Genomic DNA, 15,294 nt, shown 5'->3' with positions numbered 1-15,294 from the left:
CTCCGCCATCTAATTGTCATTATGACCGATTAGGCCACTTTGAAACACCAGAAACTCAAATGAAATCTCAATTCTCTAGACAGAAAGGGGTGTGTGTATGAGTTGTTATTAAGGAAGCATCATAAATACCGCTATGCCAACCGCCTTAACACGGCCACCGTCTGCTCTCTCAAGCGTAGGAACCACCCCCAAAAGAGAAGATGTTCCAACCCAATAAAAGTATCATAAATATAAATTAAACCACAATCGGCGGAACACAAGCCAGCCAGCAAGCAACCGTCCGTGTACGTACGTACACCCAACCGAGTTTGCCGCGAGAGCAAGTGTTGCAAGTGGGCACAACCGAAAGCTAAGGAAAGGCACCGAGAACCGAAAGTACAACCGTTGGAGTAAAACATCATCAGACGCGCCCACGGAATATTGCCTTCTTCTCTTTCTGCCTGGGCCTGGGTTGATGTGACCGCAAACACACCATCAATGCTTATGGTGCGTACGCGATGACAACGTGCGCAAGACCCTTTTTCTGTTTTACGATTACTGTGCCTCCGTTTCTTCTGCGGAACCACGCAGTCGATACATTGTCTACCGCGTGCGATGGTTGCTTGCTCCTGCTGCTGCTGGCCTCTGCTGGCTGTTCTGCAGAAGAGGCACAGTTCTATGGAGAAAAATCTGATTTATCTTGCCACCAACCTTGGTGTGCACCCTTGCTGCACTCCGGGCGCCAGGCAAGTGGACCGTGGACCGCGAGCCGAGGTCCGCGTGGTCACCGCAGCGGGGAGGAGACAAAATAAATGGAAATAAATCTCTGCAATGACAGGATAATTGAAATAATTGTCGTCTGCGTGCTGCCACGGTCAAGCGCAGTAGCTAGTTATCAAATTAATACCCTTTTGTGCCTGGCGAGAAGATGACGCATACGGTGGCTGGTGGCTTGCAACAACAACACCGCGTCCGCCGGGTTCATGGTCTGCCTGGGTGTGTGAGAACGTAACCGTGGCGCACTCCCCCGGAAGTATGCATCACCCCTCGGATTGGTAGGTTAACCGCGAGAGAGAAAGCATCATCATCAGACGGTGGTCACTACAATGGAGAAAAAAAGATTCGAAAATAAACCGCAGACGATATACACATACACGCCGCGGTGGTCAACAATTTATGAGTTCGATCGTTATACATCCCACACCCGTGGGCCGTGGGTCCTCCCCTCCCTGGGAGGATGAAGTGTCAGAGTTCCCATCGTCCATTCATCGTTCGTAGTTCATTGACCACGGGGGCAAGCAAAACATTCTGGACATCCTGGCCTGGGCCGGCGGCACGGCACACGACGGAACACATAAGGAGGTCTCAGATTGCCTCAGGATGCACCGTACGGTTCCGTGTCAGTTCCGTGACTGACAATGGTTCCATTCATTTCCGAGAACGCCCACTCGAGGTCCATAGAGAAACGGTTGGTGGTGATTCTGATTCATAGTTAAACCTGTAAAGTGAAGGCAGTGGTGTTAGTGTCCGGCCACCAGGTGACCACCAGAAGTAGGTTGTTTTTGCACTCTTTCACCGAGGTCTGGGAAAGAGGTGAAGTTGTGGTTTCACAGCCTCGTTCGTACCATTAGGTCACCGTCTATGGCGTCTCTGAAGTGGATCAGCACCAGCACCGCCAGGCCAGAGGAGAGAGAGAAAGAGTTGTGAAATGTCTTCGGGGTTTTGGTTCGCAAGGTACTGTTTCTTCCTGCTATTCCCGGCGTGCTCTTATCGTCCACCTGGTAACACACATAGTCTGTACCATTGATTGACACTTTGTTTACTTATCGCACTGAGCCATCGATTGATTTGCGACGAAATAGCGAAACGGAAGATAAGATGATCCCCTAAGGACTGGCTGATTGATTGTACGCACAGGTTTGGATTCGCGACAAACATCTGCCGATGGTCGATGACGTCAGTGTGAAGGGTGCAGAAGAAGGTGTTGGTCTTCACACCTCCCGGCGTGTTTTTTTGGCGAAAAAGTGCGAAACACAATTGGTACTGATATGGCGCTCAAGGCTCAAAGCACGTGCATGCAGAGGTTTCATCACTAGCTTATCGAGCGATACCTTAAACTTATCACGTAAATCCACAAGATAAGCACCAAATCGAGACCTCAGCTGTAAGGGTACCTCTAATTCGACTTCAGTCGTTTGCTAGACCTTCAATCGCAAGAAAGGGCGTTGTGACCTTAACATTACTCTTGAATTCAACCCGACGGTGTCAACATGAAATCCCAATCTGCGGTGACTACTCTGTTCCTGATCGCCTTGGTAACGATCGCTACTTCGCTCACGCTGGTGCAGGCCGCCTGTGGACCCAACGCTCGTTGCCCCAGTAACGCCTCCAACTATCTGCTGCCACATCCGGACTGTACCCAATACTATCGGTGTGATGCCGGTACGGCCTGTGAACAGAGCTGCCCGACCGGTCAGCACTTCAACGCCTACCATCGCCAGTGCGAAGCTCCGGAAACGGCCTGCTGCGACATCTACTACCCCTGCAATCCGACGGTCTAGAGAACGGCGCGACATGCCTTCGATTAGCGAAGGCCCGGAAATGCAATAAAGTAACCAAAAGCTAAGCAACCGCGCCAGCCAGCCGCCTTCGTCGTGAGCGCCTCGGCACATCGCCATTTTTGGCCTGTCCGTGCTGTAATCACCCTTCCTATCTTCCTCTCTCTCCTCTTGACCGGTTTCATGATTTGACATCCGAATCCGGGGCGTCAAGGAATGTGATACTTTGTTTACATTATGCATTACGTTCGCACGTCGAATCGCTTGTGTGTCCAAGCGCAGACACGCACTAGTCCCCCGGGAGGGGGGAAGGGTGGAGTTTGGTTCAGAATATTCCGTCCGTCTTGGTGATGTCTGGTCCCTGGTGGTTGGTTCGTTTTGCAAACTAAACAAGGCGCGAGATCTAGCAACATGGTGGCTGGTAGCTTGTTGGTGGATTTAATTTTCTAATTCGTTGGCACATTCCTTCTCCTGAACCCTGGACCGTATTACTAAGCAGGCATCCCAGCGGCAGTAGTAGTGTGCCACGTTATGACTGCGACCGCGTTGGGATGTTTTTGGTAAACATTCTCCAGTAAACAGAACACCGATCCACCACCACCAACAACAGCTCAAGAAAAATCGAGACGACGAAGAGTAAGCCAAACGCAGATGGAAACCAAGTGACTTGGTCGGCGATGGCGGCGGTTCTAATTATGGCGGGCCGCTCGGCCGGAGCGCATATCAATGATCATCGTAGTGGCGCGGCGAGCCGGGTGCGAGCACGCTTGTCATTGCTCGGAATCGATGGAAATGTCGGTCAGTTCGTCTGTGCCGCGTTTGATATTCGATTAGCAGCGCTTCTTTCACTTCGCGTCTACGAATCGCCTACTACTATGTCCGCGATGGAGCATCGAACTCGCATAGCAACCATCGTGGATTAGAGGAAAAGCGCGCGCGCACGCGAACGAAACATGCCATAAAGCGGATAGCAGCTGCCGATAAAAAAAATGATTTAGCACAATCGGTTGCGCGGTGTGATAAACGCTGCGATCCGCGGGGAACGAGCGATCGAAACCGCGATCCAATCGATTGCAAGCAATCGATCATAGCCAGACCGACGAGAGGCGTTGCTAATGGCAGCTCAGCGCGCGGGTCGCGCTCGTTGGTTCGCGATCGGAAATAGTCGAGAAAGAAAGGTTGTTTAAAATATTCCCATTGCTGCCGGCGGCAGATGGGCGGTATTTTCTTAGTTCTTTTGTGACGCGCGAGAGCGTAGAAACACAAAATGTGTTGCGCGAATTATCACACGAAACAGTTCGATAAGAACAATGTGTTTTACACGCGGCTTCACGATCGATCGACCTTTCATCGAACCGAATCTAATTCCTAGAAGCGAGCTTGAGCCAAATGGATCAACGGGAATTACAGGATAATGTGGAGAAATTGACACCATGGTACATGGTGTGTGCGGCCTATTTGAAATGGAAAAGTGACACATGCGTCACCGAATGACATCAGCATAAATGCATGCAGGAACGAGTGATAAATATGCGTGATCATTTATCTCGAACCGAAGTGCCGAACAGAGTGCCGCGAATGTGTCAGCAAACTGTTTATCAAACGTTTTCCGCGCGACCATAAGTTATGCATGGTTCCACGAAAACGAATGGCCTAACAGAAACATCTCCACGTCCTAAGTCTAGTTGCTAGCGTGTCGTTGTCAGATCTGCCTCTGGCTAACCATGACCCAAATCCACAGCATGCCTGCCTCTCGGCTTGCCTGAGCGTCACCGCGATCCGTAATGAGCTTTTAAGTGAATTTTAAATGGACACACATTTCCTCTGCCATTTCCACCGATTTTTTTTTCTTCTTGCTGTTGCTATTTTCCGATCGTTCGTTATAAGCGCGGTTTTCCGCAACGAGCACGAACATGGTTGGCCTTTTGCTATATTACAAATGCAAGCGCTGTGCTGTGGTGGTGGTGACGGTCGCGATGGTGACGGTTGGGATGCTCTTTTCGACTCGCAGCAGTCGAGGATGTACCTTTTCCACGTTGGCTCGCATGTGCTGGGTAAGCTTTTCACACCCAGCACTGCACACCCAACATCCAGCACAAAATGGATGGCACTTTCAATTAAAGGACAACAAACGATGGGAAAACATAAATTATCATTTAAATAGCTTCATCCCCGTGCACCGCTACTCTCTCTCTCTCTCTCTCTCTCTCTCTCTCTCTCTCTCTCTCTCTTTTTCTCGCTCTGTCTCTCTTTTTTTACCTCGCCCAGATCTCGTCTGGGTCGCTTTTATCCACGGGAAATGTGCGTCCAACGGTGGAGATTAATTTAAATTGCGGTATTAAATGCTCGAGAGAACAGCTTTACATTATACCTTAAAACACAGGCAGGTGAGATATTTGTTTGATGAGCTTCACGATTCGACGACAATTTTTGGTTCAAAAAGTGGATCAAAGTGGTAACTTCAATCGCATCTTATCAATGCCAAAGTATGGATAGAATAATATGATTAACAACATCATGAGCAGCTTAGAAGCACACGATAAGCGTGCACACAACACACACCTTGTTGATAAACACGAAGAATGTGCTTTCGATGGAATGGTTACCTCCGGTCTCCGGTGGAGTCTAAAGTGCTACGAGCTGTTTCATTCGACAGGTAACGCGCAATCATCATCATCAGCACCTTCTAACGGTGCTCCTCCTTGCAAGCGTCGAAGCCTGCGCATCTTCTGGCTCTATTCCTTTGAAACCAGAACTCGTTCACCAACGTTCCGATGTACTTTCCACGAGTCAGCGCGAAAGCACACAGCAGCACAGCGGCGTTGCACTAGCCGTCACAGGAGACACCTTTGCGTCCGCAACGGTCCTTCCACGACGAGGCGGCATCATCTCGCACACACCCTTCTTCGCGTCGGTTGACAAATAATCCGTCAGCACAAGCTGCTGCTGCTGCTGCTGCCACCACTCCTATAATTACGGCCGTGTCAACAAATAATTAAAATTACATTAACACATTCAATTGCACGCTTCAACGCTGTGCCCTCTCTCTGTGTGTGCTGTGGCAGCCAAGGCTGCAGAAGGTGCACATCGCTTGCACTGGAACTCTGCACCGTGGTTCGTATGGTATGCGGCTGATACGGATACGACCGGACGGGCTAGCTTGTGAGGCAAAGTGTTAAATCAACACCAGCGATACCGATGATACCGGCAATTTTCCGGATCGCACGATACAGTTTCACTATTGCAAACGCGATACTAGGAGCCGAAGAACAGAACCGCTGACCGCGAATATGGTCTGCACAACTACTAGTTGCAACCGATTAACACATCGACGATCTGAGTCCGGTTTTGTCACGGAGTAAACCAGATTATCGTTACTCCCTGCAAACCGGGTACATGGCCCAGAAGGGACACACTCCAGACACAGAGCCTCAAATAACCATTAAGCTGTTTCCAGGAATCGGAGATGGAATCGAACTCATGAAGGATTTAATAGAGTTCCATTGTTTTAAAGGAAGATTATCATTCGGAACGAAGATCATCTATTTGGTAGTCATTGATGTGTCACTGATTACTCCAAATCATCACTACATGGGACTCGATTCTTTTGATAGAGCTTGGCAAAATCAATCAGTGGAATGTATACAAACAACCCTCATCATCGATGCTGCGTGAAGAACAGCCTAGATTGTTTGTTGGACAAATCATCTCTCGAGTGTTGACTCTCGCGGGAATATCGACGACGTGACCTGCAAGTTATCAATACATAACCGAAAGTATTGATCGATACACCTTCCGCTTTAATCTAGAACGAGTTTGCCCCAAAAACCAGCGGCATGAACGGTAGATAAGAGCGACCACAGTTACTACCTATGCACCAATATCAAAGATCGATAATCTCTCACACTCTCCGACGACCGGAACACACAGGGCCCCGGCGTATCCGGCGCCAGGAAGCTCTCGTTACGTGAAATGATGGGTGAATTGTGAACACAATTCGGTGGCTTTTTCAATGCCATAGCGCCCTTTAAAATGAGAAGTGTTGAAGGGATTACGGGAAAGATTGCCACTTCCGGCGCAACGCGACGTGACATTTGATGGTACCAGACCAGTGCTTGAGAATGGGAACATCCAGAAGAAGAAGAAGAAGATGTTGCTGATGTCATCGTACTGGATAGAGTAGTAAAAACGAGTAGAGCGAATTTCGCAAACCAAACCCTAGGATCGTTTTGTTTATTTGATGATCGAATGGACAAAGTGGCATGGCATGTAACCCAACACAGTCTCTTGTAGCAGCGGCCGAGACCGTGTGTCCCTGGACACGGAGCAAGAGCCACGACACTCTCTAGCGCGCATAAACAATAATCAAATTTTCAAGTCCAGAACAAGTTGTGTTCTGAGCGGGAGTGCGTGATGTTATGATTATTGGACGGGGTTGGTTGGTCGGTCGGTCTTCTGGGCGGCACATACTGAACACATGTGTGTGGCCTGGCCTGGACCGGGCGGGGTCATTAAAAGTATGCGCACCAACGAGGTCACACGAGAGAGCCAACCACGCGCGCACCAGAAGGTCTAATAATTTATCATTCCCAATTAGAGGAATGCAGCGAACGGCGACGAATCTATTCCTGAGCTATGACTTCATGCGTGTGGTGGTGCCTTCATCATCATCATCATCATTGCGAACAGCAAACTGTCCCCTAGATTCGCTCCGCATTCCTCATACCGGGCCCTATTGACAACAATCCCGGAGAATAGGGAAGCCCGATGGTGGCCCACGACGATGGCCCCGAATCCCCGATTGTTGCCATTTGCCATAAACGAAAACGAATCGGAGGACTGTCGCCCCGACGAAAAAAAGGAAAGACAAACGCCTCTCTAGCCAATTCCGTAACTCGATACTCGAAGCATGGTACCCCGGTAAAGGAGGAACATGCCATTCCGGTGTCGGTACTGTCCCCAGCGCCCTGTCCGTCCCGCGGTATGCTCAATTTAGCAAATTGAGTTTTATAGTGGCCGCCCTGCGATCGGTGGTCCACGGTCCTCGGCCATCGGGTTCATTTGCTTCGACTGCTGCTGCTGCTGCCGGCAGTGGTCGTAGTGTCGAAGTCAATCAACCGCGCTACGCTTGGTAGAGAGGACAACCCCAGATGAAATGGTCATTAAAAATCTCATCAAATTAGTCGCCGAAAAATCGAGAGAAGTGCTTTCTTGTCGTGCGCCAAAGCTTTCATTAGCTCGGTTCCCTCCCCACACAGGAAAACATCACGATGGGGGGTTTGATTGTGCGGGAACTAGTGACACACAATCCGTGTTGCCTCTCGCAGCAATCTTTGAATGAGTTTCATTGAAAAGCGAATTCAACCTGGGCTGGTCCACGGCGTGTCCGTTCAATGAAATTCTGCTCAGCAGCGTCGCCGAAGCCACATCAGAACTCTAGCTCTAGTGCGCCGATCGTTTTCTGAAATTATCTTGTTTCTTGCCACACAGAACAACACAAGACACCATGCCGGGAACAACCTCTTCCACCTTCGGACCCAACGTAAGGGGATAATGAGTGGCATGGCAAGCGCTTAGGCGCTATTCCACCACGTACAAGGGTGATGATGACTCCAATTTGTTCGCTCGATCATGAGCCAGCATATCGGGTAACCGTGGTAAGCAGCAGACAGGGCCTGTTCCGTCTGTCCGTTTCGGCCTGGGTGTCTGATGATAAACGGAATTACACTTTTTAAATTGTACAACATTCATACGAGATTGTTCTTCGAGGTGCCTGTTCCTACCTGGTCGTAGATGCGGCTAATGCAGCCACAATTATCATTTAGCAATCGTGGTGGTAGTGGTGGTGACATCTTACCACAATATGTTCTTACAAGAACCAGAACAGAGCTGCGGGCGATCCGATGAGATACTTTTTGCCCATTAGGCTTCGAACGTTTAATATTCTTCCTTTTTTGTTGTTGCTGCTTTCGCAAACCGATAAATGCGCCCTACGACGACCAGGAAATCCAGGTCCCGTGTCGTCGTCGTGTCTTGAAGAATGACGAGTCAGCGCGAACATTAAGCAGCAGCAGCATGCACCACCGTCGTGCTCAGCAGTTCTGCTATCCAGCAAATCGGTCACTTAATCAGTTCAATATCCGGTTTTGCGCTGCACATAAACGCGATATTTCATGCAAACACGATGCAGAAAAGGGCAGAATGGAAGGTGACGAAGGTTGGTTATCGGTGCCAGGCCATGCCATGCCATGCCATGCCATTCCAAGCACCAAGATCGTTCGGTGCTAATGTGAGCAAAATAAATATGTGTTTGCGAACCTTGCTAAATGCGTACGCAGTAAATCAACAAGAGAAGACACACACAAGGGGAGCGCTGTTGGTGCAGGCCACGGCATGCACACTCATTAGTGTCCCATCGCGGGAGCACGCGGACGCACCTTTCGCTCGTTGTCACATTTATCAACTTCACATCCATCCAACCAACCGTGTGTGCATCGTGTTGCGGTTCACCGTGATTGCAGCCGGGACCCCGTCTGTCCTATCCAACCGATAACCGTTAGTGTGATGGTCAACTTTCTCCACCACTAATTTGATAATACTCCATGTTCCTGAGCAACTACTCCGCGCACAGCGGGGGGCGCTGCACTATTGTTATTATTTTGCTCCGCGCATCCGCATGGCAATGACAAGCCATTGGCCACTGGAACTGGACTGGTGGTAAACTTTGTCTTCCCTCCGATCAACCGGGGACGGTCGAGCGTTTTTCTGGCTGAAATCGTCGTTGAAATTGCGGGAAAAACTTTTGATAGAATTTAGAAACTCACCGCTACCGGCGGCTGCGAGTCAACGGGTGGCCAAAGTGGTTAACTGTACTGGCTGCCGGTGCTGCTGCCGTTGCTGCACTCCGTCCGGGATGCAGCCCTTTCGTTGCGCGCTACCACGCTCGCTGCCCTCCCCGGTAAGCGTCATTCAAAGGCCACCATCAAAAGGGTGCGTGCTTAGCTGGTGGAAAATTAAAAGTTTCCCTTGATGCACGGTGAAGAGGACGCAGAAGAGGGAAAGCTCATAATTCAATTAGTGTGCGAGTGGCACAGATGCGAGTTGGGACAGAAGGCCAGGTCCCTTCGAGACCTTTATAACCTCTCTCTCTCTCTCTCTCGTCTCGTGGGACGAGAGTAGCGATGCGCTGCCATTTAAGAAGGACTCCGAGAATTGAAAAATTGAATCATTGCCCTTGGGGAGGGGATTGACTTTCCATATCATTCTCACCCCCTCGGGGGACAAGTACCAGCCGGTGTAATGTTACCTTTTACGCTACTAAATACTTCCCAGGACTACCAGGACAAGAGGCTAAGGACGGGATGAAAAAAGATGATGTTGTGCTTCATTATTTTCTTCAAGAATTGGGACTTCAATTTGGGATGCCGTCATTCGAATGATATCCCAAAAATTTGTCATTTTAGAAAGTGCGAGAAGCGAGAAGTACCAATTGAATTGGTATCGCACAAATTGAGTTTTCCACCCAAGTGCACTTATGACTGACACACGGACACACGGCATTGGCACTTCCGAAAGATGACGATAAATGGAATGATTGGAAAATGGAAATGAATGGAAGGAATAGGATAATGCCGATCGAAAGCGTTCGCTTATCAGCGTTCAGTGAGTTGTACCCTTGAAGCGGCGTTGTGCCTAGGGCTTTTGCCTATTAGTTTTTGCTAATTACATGCAGGCAGACCAGAACATTCTCGCTACATTGCACTTTGAAGTTTGCTAATTGGAAATTAGTATTGATAAAAGCTTGAGCGCTCTCGTTTCGCGACATGAATTGTGTTGCGAAAAAAGTGTTTTGCATCGACATGATAGCGTTATGCTCAAATCAATGCTATTATCTGGCCCTTCGGAATATAATCAGCCGGTACCGCCGGTTGTACGATGAATGGTTTTACAATGACGTACGCGCATTCGCGGGCTGTAACGCTGCGAGGGTCTCCGACAAAACAACCGATGTAAGCGGAAATTGATGACAAGCAGTGATTGTGCGCCGAGAACGCCCGATAAGCCTCTGGTTGGGTTAATAATTGACAACACGGAGCGGACACAGGTGCAAGCATAAATATTAATATTTTGCCGGCATTCGGTGCGACAGCGTTTCCACACGTAATGCAGTTAAGCTCTAGCTGTACTGGTGCTTTGTTCCCGGCGGGGCGATTTCCGAACACGCCAGGAGGTGGGACGCCCGATTTTCTAATAAACCCATGAACCGTGGAGCTAGTTGGTGGAAAACGCGAAGAGAAGCGCTCATAATCACGCTCATACGGCGCACAATTTGCATGGCTAATCATTCGCAACATTAACGCACACCGCGGGCCCGGTCGGCGGTCCAATAAACATTCACCCGGGATCGGGCTACAGCAGCGTCGCCGGTGGTCCATCAAAAAGCGGGGAGGCATGGCAGGGCAGGGCCAGGATGGTTGGTAGTAGCTTAAGTGTCCTTTGTCGGGCGCGGTTAATGAGATCAATTATGTCGATCGGATAATGCCCCACGCGGCCATTATATGGAGGAGGATAATTTAATAAAGTACTCGCATACTACACTGAACGTGGCTCACAAATTGTCGCCAAATGATCGCCATTGAATTTCTAATTCGTCGTTAATGACTGCACGCAGGAGGAAGGTTAAGTGAGGGGTTGTAATTTTCTCCAACACTCCATACACTAAAAGCATTCAACAGAAAAGGAACTACTACTTGAGCGTACAGGATGGATGTTAAACGGAATCGGAACATTTCGCTTCTTTCGGTAACCGGCCATTGGCGAACTTTGGAAGTCCAATTAAAGCGTAGCCAAGTCGCTCGTCGCTCGTCGCTCGCCGCTCGGTTCCTAATTTAGATTTCATGTCGTGGGTTTATGATTTGCCAAAAGTTGCTTCACATACCACCTTCCACCCACCGTCACGCTGTGGACTGTGTTTTGGAAAGGACTGTTCCGAAAAGGTTTCTTGCGACAGCCCAACCTTGACCTCAATAAGATGGGAAAGGTTGCTTCGAGAGTTTGAGCAGCAGCCCACAGATGAGCAACCGAAATCCTAGGAACTGTCTAGCATCTAAATTAAACATCAACCGCATGATAAATAAAGCAACTTCTATTGGAGCCGCCATCGATCGTGGACGCTTTACCCAAACGAGCGACACGACGAACGGCAAAACTTTGCATATTAATCTCTCTCTAGAGAGAGAGAGAAAGCACACTGTTGATGAAGCTACTTAAACCACTCCCAAAAATAGTATCCGATAAGGCTGCTGCTGCTGCTGGGCATCAAAAGTTTCGTTCCCCGGTACACTCTGAATGATGGGCTAATGACGGACACACGGGGGCCACAGGATGGCATTCCGAGAATTGCGGACCACACGACATGATGCTACGAAAAACGAGGCCACTACGCGCCAAGTCAGTACGCGGCGCGCGCGCTTCACTCTCTTTATTTGCATAAATTATGCACAGTAATTGAATTTTTGTCATCATCCTTTCCTCGTGTGTCCCCCTTTTGGTGAGCCATAATCGGTGCACAGCTTCATCTCCGGGCCTGGGCCACAACCAACGCCAAGCAGGAAATGCAGGCCAGGGCGGAACATGAAAGAGATTGCGCCGTGCCGTGCCCGTGGTCATGCTGCTGATGCTTGAGGGGAAAACAGGTTGCACGGTTATTGAGTTGTTTTCCATTATCAACCACCACCCCGCGCCCGTCCCGTTCACGCTTTACTCATCGCCGCATCGACCGCTGCCCGCTGGCCGATCGTTTTTCTTTCTTTTGCTCCACCATCCTTGCGGACAACTGTAGTATGGTGGGACACACGAATCGACAAAAGTAAGTAATTAGTCCTGATTAAAAGGTCCTCCCTCTCCGCGATGACAGGACACGGGCATACACACACAGACCAGAATGGCGTTGACAGCGGCGCGCGTGACAGCAACAAAAAACTCACGATCACCACGGCATTAAATGGTTGAGGAGTCCCCGTCCGTCCGGGCCATCGGGATCTTTAAACGGAACAATTCAAGCCCGGTGGTGTTTCGAGGTTCACGCGATCGCGAGGACCTCACCATGAAACCGGTTCCAATTTGAGTTCCCTTCTGGGACTTCACTGTGACGATCTCGTGTGTGTGTGGTTGGGGACACATTCGGGGGAACAAATTACTCCGTGCACACACCATGCTCGAAAATGCTGATCCGTGGCATCGATAATCACGAAAAACAAACAAAAGCACCATCGAATCCCACCGCACGACGATGACGATCATACCACGTGACGCTGGAGTTAGGAGCTTAGGGATTTCATTGGTTTCTATTTACTTCCCAAAAACGGGGGGGGACTTCAATTTAAATCCGTCAGCATCAGCAAACAAAACAGAGGGACGACAAACAATTGGTTACGTTTGTTCGCGGTCCGCTTCCACGGCCACGATCCGCCAATGCGATAGCCACGCCACGTGTGGATCGCGCCAGAAACATGCTTACTCAGCGGCACGCACGCACGATCCCTTAAGCAGCGGTGTAAACAATGTCAGCCAAATTGGATTGCAACTTACTAGAGTAGAGTAGTGAGCAAACTACCTTCGGTTTCCTGTTGGCTGGCTGCTGGCTGGCCCGTTAATTCGGTTACGATCACGATTCCGACGACGGGCGAGTTCCGACTTCACCAAAAAAGGGAACAGACAGCAAGCAGTGCTCCAAATCTCCGCCGATAAGAATCACGAGTACTTCTCCCCTCCCCGGGAATGGCAAAGAGGGGAGGTTAACGAGAGCCCCTGCGCCTTCTTCACGATGGCGTGCACCTCCCCCGAGAGTAAGGAGTTCACAACTCATTCGCACCTCCGGATGATTAATATGGTTTGTATGCAGATTTACGATGCTCTTAATCCTCGAGTGCCTGACTCTGATGAGGTCAGCCGGGTTAGGGGGGGACAAAACCTGGGAGGAGGGATCATTGATCACCTTTGCGCAGTATCCATGGTGCTGCGTGCTGCGTGCTGCAGAAAGTCGCGAAAAATCTTACTAGACACTCACTACAGAGATCGGATCGGCTGCGTGCGGTTCGGCATTGTGAGAAGTCAGTCGTTTGCCTTGGCCGCATAATGTGGCGGGGTTTAACCAAAGGTTGTGGTACCGCGCCTGACGGTGGACTTTCCAACGAATGGCACGAAACAGTTGTACAGCAGCAGCAGCGCGCACAGAGTCATTCCGAATCCTATATGAAAGCAGTTCCGTGACCTTTCACACTGAAGAGGGGGGTGTTCGCAGAAAAGAGCTAAAGAATGAAAGTGCTCTCTTCGAAGGGACACTCCAGGGACTCATTTGCTATTTCTTGTGCGGGCCCCTGGACGACACTTGACCGCACTATCATCATCCGCTCTGGCCATTGCTCATGCGGTCAAGTACACACAGATGCAGCCAACTGTGCTCGCGTATGTCTCCTCGTATCTATCCCCGTAGACAAGGATGAGTAGTTCCATCCTTCTCTGCCGGGATGATGTTGGTAAACGTGGTGCCCGTATCGCGATCCTATTTCCGCCACCGAACGCACGAGCGCTTTGCTCACGTGTTTCCACTGGCAAGCAATAAAAAACGAACCCCAAACCCAAGGAGAGAGGACAAATGGGCTAGTGCTTTAGCTAAATAATGACAAAACCATAAGCCACAAGATTGCCATCATCGACCCAGCCACCAGACAAGGCTGAACACCCACCCACATATCGGCGAGAACGATGATGATTGTTGTCTCGCGTCTCGCGAGGATGCGCGCTAACCAACCAACCAACCAACCGGCAGCGCAACATGTGCATGTTGTAATCGTAAATAAGAAAACCATTCCGTTTCACGACTTTAGTAGGAGGTGGGTGGGATGGATCCGTGTGTTTGAATGGAGCGGAAAGCCCACGGAAAGGGAATTGCTGATCTTGTCTCCCAGAGCATCTCGTTCCCGTCTCGCAAACCACTCGCTCCCGCCGTACAACTCAAATGACATGGGCTCGCGAAGCAACTGTGAGGATGCGGTGTGTTACCGCGGTGCAGTTAACAAAGTTGATGACGATGTGGCACAGATTTATTTGCCTTTCTTTCCGGTCGTTTTTTTCCTTCTTCTTCTTCTTCTTCTGCCATACCTGCCACCATCATCAAACGGATCACGATTTGTGCGAAGCGGCAGCAATTAAAATTACACTCTCCTGCGCACTGATACTTAACGGAAATTATGTTTAACCACCTTATGGGTATCTTCTGGCGATGGGACCTCTTACTCATTAGTGCTTTTGAAGTAGGTAGATGATGGCCATGTGCGAGATCGGCACGTCATAATCAACAGCTGTAGATTTTTTGAGCAAAACCTGTTCAGATTGACCTCAAAATAAAATCCATTGGCATCCTCTGCCATGCGTAGTACAGACAAATATGATACAGACACAAAAAAGAACTTAATTAAATCAAAAAGTAAGAGAATGAGAGCGAAAAAACATTTGCATAGTTTCCACATCTACCTTTCTCTGCCAGGTCAACCTACAACTGTTGAAGAATGGCTTCCATGTGAGTTTGATTAACAAGATCAAGGAATCATCAAGCTGTTAAAAGCAATCATTCCGTTGCGCTTATCGATAAGTGCACAGAAAACGATGATCTTTCTTTAATTTGCACTTTTTGTGGCACGTTTTACGGTTTTTGTTAAAAAATGAACGATTCAAACACAAATTTGCCGCCTAGGTG

At 49.4% G+C, this 15,294-nt stretch overlaps 2 protein-coding genes across 5 annotated transcripts in view; one reads left to right on the top strand and one right to left on the bottom strand.

The window, feature by feature from the left end:
* LOC125957710 (HIV Tat-specific factor 1) overlaps window positions 1–15,294 on the bottom strand; it is a 47,249-nt gene that overhangs the window by 16,789 nt on the left and 15,166 nt on the right. The window lies entirely within an intron of this gene.
* Window positions 1–15,294, top strand: part of LOC125957713 (uncharacterized) — a 68,544-nt gene that overhangs the window by 48,138 nt on the left and 5,112 nt on the right. The window lies entirely within an intron of this gene.

This window comes from Anopheles darlingi, chromosome 3, assembly GCF_943734745.1.
Source record: "Anopheles darlingi chromosome 3, idAnoDarlMG_H_01, whole genome shotgun sequence".
Lineage (NCBI taxonomy): Eukaryota > Metazoa > Arthropoda > Insecta > Diptera > Culicidae > Anopheles > Anopheles darlingi.
The sequence above is the reverse complement of the archived record's forward strand: the minus strand, read 5'-3'. Positions and strand labels throughout refer to the sequence as shown.